This window comes from Oncorhynchus mykiss, chromosome 15 (genome assembly GCF_057628025.1).
Source record: "Oncorhynchus mykiss isolate SJ-2025 chromosome 15, ASM5762802v1, whole genome shotgun sequence".
NCBI lineage: Eukaryota > Metazoa > Chordata > Actinopteri > Salmoniformes > Salmonidae > Oncorhynchus > Oncorhynchus mykiss.
This window is the reverse complement of record NC_143036.1, coordinates 64,418,099-64,430,572: the sequence shown is the minus strand read 5'-3', so window position 1 is coordinate 64,430,572 and position 12,474 is coordinate 64,418,099. Positions and strand designations below refer to the sequence as shown.

At 44.8% G+C, this 12,474-nt stretch overlaps 1 protein-coding gene across 1 annotated transcript in view; it reads left to right on the top strand.

The window, feature by feature from the left end:
- Positions 1-6,849: 6,849 nt before the first annotated feature.
- LOC110490490 (pleiotrophin-A) overlaps positions 6,850-12,474 on the top strand; it is a 66,181-nt gene continuing 60,556 nt past the window's right edge. The window contains exon 1 of the mRNA XM_090200782.1: positions 6,850-7,222. The gene's annotated coding sequence lies outside the window, so the exon portion shown is untranslated. The remainder of the gene's footprint in view (positions 7,223-12,474) is intronic.

The window sequence follows — 12,474 nt, the reverse complement described above, 5'->3', positions numbered from 1 at the left end:
AATGGTTATAAGGCGCTATATAATCCTCCATTGACCTCTACCAGCCACATGCATCCGTCTCAGAGCTGGAGTTCAGGGACACATCCGCTGCCGCTGGCTGGAAATAGCGTGACTTGTGTGGGGTTGATTCATGACAGGATGGGGTCCTTGGAGACAGTGGATAGTAGATGGTGCCGTACAGTAACAATACATGTACCTTCCTCTGAGACATCACTGTTATATGTGATTACATTGAGAGTAAGAGATGATGTGAGGCCTCTGTATATGTTGTTTTTCCATCCTGATCATGGGGGGGATTTAATTAATAAAACCTCTGCTTGCAGGAAGCGATGTTAGCGTTTATAATTTGACAGTTTCCATGGGACCGAGAATGCAAATAATCCTTTAATCTTAGCAGTCGGTCACAGCCTCACAGCCGCCCTCCTGTATCCCTCATCACATTACAACTCACACACCTCACATTGGTCCCAGCAACCCTTTGTCCCATGTCAAATGCTTCAGGCTCGTAGCCATTGTGGGGTTCTAATACTTTTTATTAGTAATTTCTTAGTGGTTTCAGTTGGTGCGCTGGCCTCCTACTGAGGGGAGATGGCAGAGAAAGTAACATTCAGTAAATTAGCCTCCCAAAGTGCATCAGCCCAGTCTTTAAGCACTGACCCGTCATACTAGTGTGTTAGCGTAGGAACACACTAGTGAGTCATCAGGGAGTTTTAACCTATAGATAACGAGGATTAGGCATGCAGGTGACATAACAGGTGCGTCACTGTGGTGCCCAGGTATAACCGACAGTTACTCATAGCTCAAGTCCATTTAGAGTTTCAGTCATCAGTGTACAGTAGCCTACATCCTCTTTATCATGCAAGGAGCCAAAGTGGAGCTGATGAATGAAACGGGATGCCGTCACTCACGGCAACCAGCCCGTCCCCTTACTCCTCCTCTGTGGGTGGACGCTGGACAGACATGGTCCCGTTGCCAAGCTACGGACAGGGGAATGCATCGCTTCGTTGTGTCATTTAACAACCGTGTGGATGATGTCCCTAGTTTTGTACCTTATTCATCTGACATTTCTACCGAGGGGGACCGGGGATGTGTCTCTGAATGACTTGCAGAACTGCTGCCAGTAAATGTCAACTCTAAGACCTAATGATTTTTAGTCATTGACATGTTTTAATGTGTCCATAAAAGTAGCGAGGAACCAGTCCATTAAAGAGAAGATGGCAGAGAGTGGAGAGAAACTAATAAGGTCTATTTTTTATCGCCCAGTGCCTTTCAGAGGGACATAAATTGAGTTTCCGAGGAAGTTAGAAGGCTTCGTAATAATTGTATTTGAGGAAAATGACAAGAAAATAGTATTGGGGCTATAGTCTTAAATCCTGGTTTGTAGTCCCTCATTCTCTTGCTCATAACAGACCATCGACCATCCAGCATGTGACGGCTCCGGGCTCCGGCTCCGTTCATAAAACAACAAAGTCCCCTTTCATCATTCTAATAGGGTTGTTATCAAAGATAGTCTCCTATTTTACCCTCTGTAACATGATAAATGACGGCCATAATCTGACTGCCATCTGTATCGACTGGGACTGGGACTGGGGCTGGGACTGGGGCTGGGGCTGGGGCTGAGACTGGGACTGGGGCTGGGACTGGAGGAGTGGACTGGCCCTGAGAGGAGAAGAGATAGGAGAGGCGGGTTGTTGTGTAAAATAGTAGCAGTGCAATCAACCATTGATCTGGGGGACAAGGGGGGGAAGCGGGAGCCAGCCCTGCAGCGGCTCAAATTAATGCTAGGGTTTACATTTTGAGAAACAATGATGTATGAGCCGATGCGGAGAGACGGGGGAAACGAAGCGAGATAATTGTTTGTTGGTGTCCATGGTGCCCAGAGAAGGTAATGCGTTATTGAGTGTTTGGCAGCGTTTTTATCCATAACCATACTTGAAACACAAAACTATGGATAATGGCACTGTTGAGTCTAGCGATCGCCGGAATCGTATATTTTACGAGTCTTCAACGCGGCCCATAAAGATGCAAAATACATTTCTCCATTCAAGGTGACACAAAAACCTGTCCATTAGCCAAGAGGAATTGGAGGCTGTTATATTTCTAATGCAATGCCATTGAGGGGGAGTAAAATATACATATGCAATGGTTTACAGAAACGGTAGTAGGCCCTATAGGTGTCAGGTAAGTGGCATTCCATTTGTAGTTATGGACATCCGAGGATGATGTTTCATTGCTGTGAGGCAGCTCTGAATGATGCAGTTGACTGCTGCTCAGACAGTGGAGCAGAGAGGGAGGTGACATGATCATCGTGACAACAGTGATGCAATCTCTTTGGGTTATCAGTGACTGTAGAGAGAGGACTGCTGCAAACGCTCTCTCTGTCTCTGCCTAGCCCTGGTCCCAGATCTGTTTGTGCTCTATAGCCAACTCCTATGGTTGTTGATATGCCAGGTGTTGCAGGCATAGCAGGCATAACAACCACCATAGTAGGCTACACAGCACAAACAGATGTGGCACCAGGCTAGTCTCTGACACACATAGTGACCTCCCTCTCTGATAGAGTCTCGTCACTTGCAGGGTGATTGATGTATGGCGTCCGCTGGGTGGATGGTGGGATGGTTGTTTGCCGTCAGACACAGACCCTTGTGATGGGTTTTTGTGTGGGGTGTAAAGGTCAACGCGGTGTGGAACTCCCCTGCCCAGAGCAGACCTCCTCTCAACCTCATTAGAGAAGAGCACAGAACCGACAGCACCAGACAACCTCATCTGTATGCTAACAGACTAATACACATGTCAATGTGTCTGGAACGCTGCCCTGTCTGACCCCCAGTATGCAAAAATCACTTAATAAAGCTGTTACTGAACACAAACAGTGTATCATTCTAACAACACCTGCAGATTGAAAACCAGATGAGGAAAGGTGTAGTGAAATCAAAATGGCCACCCTCTTTGACCACGGGTGACCCCACTGAAATTTGATGGGAACACGTCAAGTTCCAGTATCCTGCACGGATATTAACTCTAGTAATAATACTAGATATATTAATAACAGTAGTTACAGTATATTTCAGCCCTGAGAGAAGTTTCAAATGAAATGAAATAAAGCAACTCTGTGGTACTTCATTCTCATCAAACTGGGGATTAAAGCTAAATCTGCCTTTATTTAGTTCTATTGTACAATAATGTGTAATCTTTACAATATTCCATATTGCCATGGAAATGAATGCACACCCAGCGCACTTCAAAGCGTTCAAATTTGAGTTGTGAATAGATTTTCATTAATAATCGAAATGAGCTCTGAATTTTGTGATCAAAGTTAAAATCCGTGTTTAAAGAGTTCCCTTTTTATTGTCCGTAATTACAGTGGATTATGTGGGATTAGCTGGGAAGCAGTGCCATTAGATTAGAGATTATGTCACTCGCTCTGACGTCCCAGGTTGTTTCATAACCTTTGTTTTTTCTTAGTCCTACCAGAAGTGTTCTGAGTGATGACATCACTCACCAGATGCTATACATCCACCTCCATCCATGTACCTATAGATAACACAACTACAGATATAGGATCTTAATTTGATCACTCTTTTGTTGCTGAGAGGTTTCCTCAACATAATTCCAAAAGGGTTTTCTAATGGTAAATTAGCCTTTAAAATTATAAACTTGGATTAGCTAACACAATGTGCCATTGGAATACAGGAGTGATGGTTGCTGATAATGGGCCTCTGTACCCTATGTAGATATTCCATTAAAAAATATGCCGTTTCCAGCTACAATAGTCATTTACAACATTAACAATGTCTACAATGTATTTCTGATCAATTTGTTGTTATTTTAATGGACAACCTTTTTTGCTTTTCTTTCAAAAACAAGGACATTTCTATCAAGGCACAAAGCAAGGCCAAAATGCAGACACAGGAGGCAGATGGTTGGACTATTACAGGAGGTCCAGGAGGTACAGAGTGGCAGACAGGCTCTGGGTCTAGGCAGGCAGAATGGTCAGGCAGGCGGGTACAAAGTCCAGAAACAGGCAAGGGTCAAAACCGAGAGGACTAGGAAAAGGAGTATGTAAAAAGCAGGAGAACGGGAAAAAAGCTGGTTGACTTGGAAACATACAAGACGAACTGGCACAGAGAGACCGGAAACACAGGGATAAATACACTGGGGTAAATAAGCGACACATGGAGGAGGTGGAGACAATCGCAAGGACAGGTGAAACAGATCAGGGCGTGACAGATTTCTAAGTGACCCCACACTTTTGAATGGTAGTGTAGGTCAAATTAAACTCCGACATCTGAATGCAAACACAATCCACCAATAATGTTAATTTCCATTGTAATGGTTTGATGTTACAGTATCCATTACCAGGAATCTGCTCTAGTCCGGTCTTGAATCAAACCCAAACTGCTGGTTGAGGAAGACTGATTACAGATTACCGAGGCACTTGCTGTGTGTCAATGCTATGGATTTGTATTTACTTTTGTACTGGCTGGATTGACAGTGAGCACCTGTGAACGGCGAGGCACCAGCCCACTAAACTGAGCTGTTTAATACACTCCATTGATTTAGAGAGGAGGCTGGGAGAGGAGAAATGAGGGCCTGATGCCCCGTGCCACTCAAAAACAATTCAGTGTCTGCTGAAGAAGCAGCATGCCATAGTAGTGAAAAAAAAGCCAGAAACAACGCCAGCGCTTGATGTCGTCCCCATCTGATTATTAACGTTAGCTTGGTTTGTATTCTTATAACTTTATTAGTATTATTTTCTAAATCGTTTTTTACATTTGTCCCACAAAGGAGTTTAGAAGGAATGGAGATTCATCCTCTTTCTCCTCAGGCCTCCGGCGAGGTCTATGCTGCCTGTGGTAATTTATTTTCCAATCGATTTCCACTGCAGGCCCCTCTCTCCTATCACTGATGTCCAGTGATCAGCTGGAGTGAGACAGAAGTGTTTTATTTTGGGGGTATTGCTCTCTATATAAACTGCATGGAAAGATACTCTTTATAAAGCACAGCGAGGCAACCAGAAGGAGTGTATCACACCGTTTACAGGTCACTGTTCTGTCTGCCTCTGTGGCAGGAATGGAGGGGGAAGGGTGGGGTGAGGAGGGTAAGTGTGGGGTGAGGAGGGTCTAATGTCTAATCTGCATCTTCTGCCACGTAGCAGCTATCAACATGAATGTTTCGGAGAGAGACAGTTCCTCAATGTCCTCAGGTGATACTGAATAGAGGGGTTCATTTCCTGGTCACAGCCCCATCTCTGTCTCACTCTCCAGCACTTTACATAGGCAAGATAAAAGGCTAGACCTGAGAACAAGCAGCCAAACCCAGTGGCAACAGACAAAAATAACAAAGAAAGAGAAAACTGACCAAATCAAACACAGAGCTTGTGGAATGCTGCCGAGGGCCCAAGGTTCCATCATCTGTAACAGCCCAAGTCAGGCTTGATCCACCTTAACTCTCTGTTCAGTGTTCACTGGCACTAATCTCAGTGTTCAGTCTGCTGCCAAGATCACTAACAGTTCGCTCAGAGAAACACAGAGGTTTCCCTCCTCCACTGTTTAATGCTACAGTCTGTCTGTGTCCGTGTGACGTGCAGCAGACATCTGGGAGCACTTTTAACCCTATTCTTTATGAATGGCTCACTTCCTCTGTTGCTATGAAGGGTCTGGTGTAGTCACATGGGCCAATCAAGGGCATTCCTAGATGACATAGGGATGTGTAGGGTGCATACTGTACATTAGTTACAATGTACACTGTAGGAGGTGTAACCATTATCTTCTTATTAGAATGACAGAGAGAAGCATTTCTACCACATGGCTCCAGTTCAGACTTCCACAGTAATTAGATGTATGTATTTAAATCTAGCTTGAGCCCGAGAACACAACACTGCATATTAGGCAGATACATGTGAAAAGGACAATTCTTCTTCTTCACTGGATTTGTCACGTTTACAATGTACTTTGAAAGAAGAGAAAGAGCGAGATATGACATTGTGATAGGACAGAATAATGCACAAACATGTCTGAAGTTTGTTCTAAACAGAGGATTCATAATCAGAGCACACAAACATGTCTGAAGTTTGTTCTAAACAGAGGATTCATAATCAGAGCACACAAACATGTCTGAAGTTTGTTCTAAACAGAGGATTCATAATCAGAGCACACAAACATGTCTGAAGTTTGTTCTAAACAGAGGATTCATAATCAGAGCACACAAACATGTCTGAAGTTTGTTCTAAACAGAGGATTCATAATCAGACAAACAAAATATGAGTTGTTTTCAATATTTCACCAGATTATTTTGAGATTTTTTTGGGAGAAATCTTCGAGTGTGATCAAGAAAAGTCTGGAAGATAGAACACATATAAATCACATATCTAACAAGAGGTTTTTTGTCACCTCAGGGTATAGATTTCAATTAGATTTCAACCTGCCCCCCCCCCCCCTCTCTCACTTTCTGCCCCTCTCTCTTTTCATCTATCTCTCACACTCTCTCTCTCTGCCTCTCTCCTCTCTCCCTCTCACACCCAGTCCTGCGGTGCTCGCAGCTCTAGTCATTATTTTAGTGTAGGTACATCATCCTCCCGTTCCCAGAAGACTGAAGTAAAACTTGTATTCGAATGACAAAAAACAAAGAAAATCTGGAGGATTGAATTAATACAACCTCTTTTCTTGCAGGAAGCGATTGTTTAACTTTGTTTGACTGCAAAATGTATTTTTGTTTACAAAATTGACCCTCAAATAAAACATTTGGAATTATAGTTCTGCCGCATATGATTGAAAACCCATTGATAAGAACAAACACGTGGCATCCTTGCACATTGAAATAAGCCATTAAAAATGCATGAATTTCTGAGTTGAAGTGTCTGTAGGTGGAAACGCGCATGGCGACTGAGTGAGAGTGTCGAGCTGAGAGACAGATCGCACCCGTCCAGGCTGGCTGTTGCTGCTGCTTCGCCAGCGCTGTCACACTTCAACAGCCAGACAGGGTGTTTGGCTCCTGCAGATTAATTGTCAGGGCTAAATTAACTTTCCTTCCATCCAATTGCAACCTGAAACAGCCAGGGCTTTCGAGGCTCTGGGTTCTCGAGACAGGGGAGAAGGGCAGCACATCAGGAGCTGTCAGAAGCATCAGGAATCAGTTCACTGGGAGCACTAGACCAGGATTCATGGTGTCTGCTGTCTGAGTGGGTACAAAAGAGAAGGCTTCAGTTGGATCAGTATCAGAGGTACATTCAGTTAGGAATATTTAGTTTAGACTGTAATACATTGTCTAGTAAAATCCCTTGACACAGGGAGAAATTCACTTTGAACTGGGCATCCTGTTCATATGATACAATGAGGCAGCAGTAGTAGTAGTAGTTGTGATAGTAGTTGTAGTATATTCAAGAAAGAGTACACGTCGACCTGAAAGACTTTTGCATAATATAGAACAATGAATTGTTCCTCAGAAAGTGCATTGTGAAGGTTTTCATTATAGGGAAACATCATGCTGATAAGGGTTGTCTTGGGTGGGTTGGAAAAACCCTCTTTACTTTTGTAAGCAGTGGCACAGACGCATAAATATTAATGCTCAGCCGAGAGCTCATGATTTTTTTATGCAGCTGAGAATCTTTTGAAATTAAATTGGCATAATAGAATTTCTTTCATTACTTCATTTTGAATTAATAAGGGCCATAAAAAAATGTTGGATTTTAAACTGCGTTGGAGAGGACTTGATCCCGATAAGAAAAGACTGTATCGTGAACCTATTTGTTTTCCAGACAGTGAAACATCCAACAACATGGAACTGAGTGGCCTCGTCTTTGACATGTTTGCCAACCTGTCAGATTGTGTGCGGTTTTTCAGGATTGGAGTGGGTCCTGTGACACATTCAGCCTGGTTGCTAGCCAACAGACTCTCAAATCACATACAGTGTGCTCCAAAGTAATGATGAGTGAGAAAGTTAAAGACCCACAAATACCATATCCCAAGACAACCTCTCACCATTACAATAACAGGGGGTTAGCATTTTTTTTTTGGGGGGGGGGTATGATATTTATGCCTCTAACTTTCTCACTCATCATTATTCACGTTTCATTCAGGATTATGCGTAATCATGGTTGCATCCATATTAATGTAGACGTGTTTACAAACATATTTCATTCTTATTTACAATAAAAGTGACTCTAAAATGGCACAATACATCATTTACCATTAATTTCTATTGGGCACAAAATAATCTGAAACATCCAAAACAAACAGCAGATGAGTCGCAATCTTGATGTAGTCATTACATGCTATGAATATGGGAACAAATATTTAACTATTTACATATAAGTGAATTTGTCCCAATACTTTTGGTCCCCTAAAATGGGGGAACTATGTACAAAAAAGTGTTGTCATTTCTAAACAGTGTATCCAAGATGGATGAAAATACCCACAAATTAAAGCTGACAGTCTGCACTTTAACATCATAGTCATTGTATCATTTCAAATCTAAAGTGCTGGAGTACAGAGACACAACAAAATAAATGTGTCACTGCCCCAATACTTTTGGAACTCACCGTAGCTGACGATTAACGTAGTCAGCCAGATACTCATTTGGCCATTGTCCTGGAAGCAATTATGAAGTGAAGAGCATATGTCATCGGATTCTGAGTGTCTTAATAGATAAAAAATAAATGGATCCAAAGAGCACCGAAGGACACTGACATTTAATCACCAGGCTGATAGATTTTAGACGCTCCACGATGACATGTAGTGAAGAACAGAGTTACCCCCTGAGAACTCCTCAATGATTGGGTCAACAGATTGCCATCACTTTCACCTGTATTGATGGGTTCCATTCCCTAGGCCCCTCCCCTCTTGGTTTTGTTCGATCTCAGTCTCTGCCAGTGCCCCAGAGGTGCTCCAAATGTGTTTGTATGAAGTCAGTCTGTTTGTGTGTGTGTAAGAGAAATTAGATGGGGGTGTGGGGGGGGGGGGGGGGGGGGGGGCATGACGTCCACATGCTGAAGTTGGACCATACATTTTAGGTCAAAACTTTCAATCACGCAGACGGTCAGAGACTGGTCTAGACATTGTCTCCATTTGTTCTCTTGCTGTCTCTGTTGGACCTAAAGTTGATAAGATGAATTGGATAAGAACCACTGTGTACTATGGATCCAGACAGAGGAGATGGAGTCTTGCATGTGTTATAGTTCTATCTAAACACAGTGTGTTGCTGTTCTGCTGTGCTGTGTGCCACTGGAGAGGACTAGCTTGCCAGACAGTGGCAACCCAGCCTGTCTCTGTGCTAGTCTGATCGAGATGCATGGAGTTACCTGTCCTCAATGGCCAGAGTGTTAGCTGTCAGCCTGTCTCTGTGCTAGTCTGATCGAGATGCATGGAGTTACCTGTCCTCAATGGCCAGAGTGTTAGCTGTCAGCCTGTCTCTGTGCTAGTCTGATCGAGATGCATGGAGTTACCTGTCCTCAATGGCCAGAGTGTTAGCTGTCAGCCTGTCTCTGTGCTAGTCTGATCGAGATGCATGGAGTTACCTGTCCTCAATGGCCAGAGTGTTAGCTGTCAGCATGGCTCTGTGCTAGTCTGATCGAGATGCATGGAGTTACCTGTCCTCAATGGCCAGAGTGTTAGCTGTCAGCCTGTCTCTGTGCTAGTCTGATCGAGATGCATGGAGTTACCTGTCCTCAATGGCCAGAGTGTTAGCTGTCAGCATGGCTCTGTGCTAGTCTGATCGAGATGCATGGAGTTACCTGTCCTCAATGGCCAGAGTGTTAGCTGTCAGCCTGGCTCTGTTTGCGTGGCTGATTTATGTCATTTCCACTCCACTCAGAATGGACTCTCCCTTCCATCAAGGTAGAGGAGTTTAGACTCCTTTCAACCCAGCAATAAGTTCAATCTCAATTTCCATTCAGACACATAGCAGAAATGGAACATTTGCAAGAATGAAAGAAAACAAATAAGTTATTCTCCCTTTCCGCCGTATGCTCCCTTTTAGTGATGTTTCCCGAACAATATTGCTCTCTGCTCAGCAATTTTCTCCCAGCCAACGTATTTGTGTCTGGGAGATGACAGAGCAAATGACAGCCGGGTCTCTGGGCCTCGGGTAGGTAGGTGTTCCATATGTCATAGAGGGAGCGGCACAACGGGGTTAACGGGGGATTTCATGTGGTTTCATCAGATAGACACTCACACACACACACACACACACACACACACACACACACACACACACACACACACACACACACACACACACACACACACACACACACACACACATACACACACACACACACACACACACCTTAGGGACTACCCCATGCCATACGAGGGATGGGGTGGGATGGGGCTAACCTAATGGTAAAAACAGATATGGGATGGGGCTAACCTAACGGTAGAAACAGGGATGGGGTGGGATGGGGCTAACCCAATGGTAGAAACAGGGATGGGGTGGGATGGGGCTAACCTAATGGTAGAAACAGGGATGGGGTGGGATGGGGTTAACCTAATGGTAGAAACAGGGATGGGGTGGGATGGGGCTAACCTAATGGTAGAAACAGGGATGGGGTGGGATGGGGCTAACCTAATGGTAGAAACAGGGATGGGGTGGGATGGGGCTAACCCAATGGTAGAAACAGGGATGGGGTGGGATGGGGCTAACCCAATGGTAGAAACAGGGATGGGGTGGGATGGGGCTAACCCAATGGTAGAAACAGGGATGGGGTGGGATGGGGCTAACCTAATGGTAGAAACAGGGATGGGGTGGGATGGGGCTAACCCAATGGTAGAAACAGGGATGGGGTGGGATAGGGCTAACCTAATGGTAGAAACAGGGATGGGGTGGGATGGGGCTAACCTAATGGTAGAAACACATATGGGATGGGGCTAAACTAATGGCAAAAACAGATATGGGATGGGGCTAACCTAATGGTAAAAACAGATATGGGATGGGGCTAACCTAATGGTAAAAACAGATATGGGATGGGGCTAACCTAATGGTAAAAACAGATATGGGATGGGGCTAACCTAATGGTAAAAACAGATATGGGATGGGGCTAACCTAATGGTAGAAACAGGGATGGGATGGGGCTAACCTAATGGTAAAATCAGATATGGGATGGGGCTAACCTAATGGTAGAAACAGGGATGGGGTGGGATGGGGCTAACCTATTGGTAGAAACAGATATGGGATGGGGCTAACCTAATTGTAGAAACAGGGATGGGGTGGGATGGGGCTAACCTAATGGTAGAAACAGGGATGGGGTGGGATGGGGCTAACCTAATGGTAGAAACAGGGATGGGGTGGGATGGGGCTAACCTAATGGTAAAAACAGATGTGGGATGGGGCTAACCCAATGGTAAAAACATATATGGGATGGGGCTAACACAATGGTAAAAACAGCTATGGGATGTGGCTAACCCAATGGTAAAAACAGATGATATGGGATGGGGCTAACCTAATGTTAAAAACAGGGATGGGGTGGGATGGGGCTAACCCAATGGTAGAAACAGGGATGGGATGGGGCTAACCCAATGGTAAAAACAGGGATGGGGTGGGATGGGGCTAACCCAATGGTAGAAACATGGATGGGATGGGGCTAACCCAATGGTAGTAACAGGGATGGGATGGGGCTAACCCAATGGTAGAAACAGGGATGGGATGGGGCTAACCCAATGGAAGAAACAGGGATGGGATGGGGCTAACCCAATGGTAAAAACAGATATGGGATGGGGCTAACCTAATGGTAGAAACAGAGATGGGATGGGGCTAACCCAATGGTAGAAACAGGGTTGGGATGGGGCTAACCTAATGGTAGAAACAGGGATGGGATGGGGCTAACCCAATGGTAAAAACGGATATTGGATGGGGCTAACCCAATGGTAGAAACAGGGATAGGGTGGGATGGGGCTAACCTAATGGTAGGAACAGGGATGGGGTGGGATGGGGCTAACCCAATGGTAGAAACAGGGATGGGGTGGGATGGGGCTAACCTAATGGTAGAAACAGGGATGGGGTGGGATGGGGCTAACCTAATGGTAGAAACACATATGGGATGGGGCTAAACTAATGGCAAAAACAGATATGGGATGGGGCTAACCTAATGGTAAAAACAGATATGAGATGGGGCTAACCTAATGGTAAAAACAGGGATGGGATGGGGCTAACCTAATGGTAAAAACAGATATGGGATGGGGCTAACCTAATGGTAGAAACAGGGATGGGGTGGGATGGGGCTAACCTAATGGTAGGAACAGATATGGGATGGGGCTAACCTAATGGTAGAAACAGGGATGGGATGGGGCTAACCTAATGGTAAAAACAGATATGGGATGGGGCTAACCTAATGGTAGAAACAGGGATGGGGTGGGATCGGGCTAACCTAATGGTAGGAACAGATATGGGATGGGGCTAACCTAATGGTAGAAACAGGGATGGGGTGGGATGGGGCTAACCTAATGGTAGAAACAGGGATGGGGTGGGATGGGGCTAACC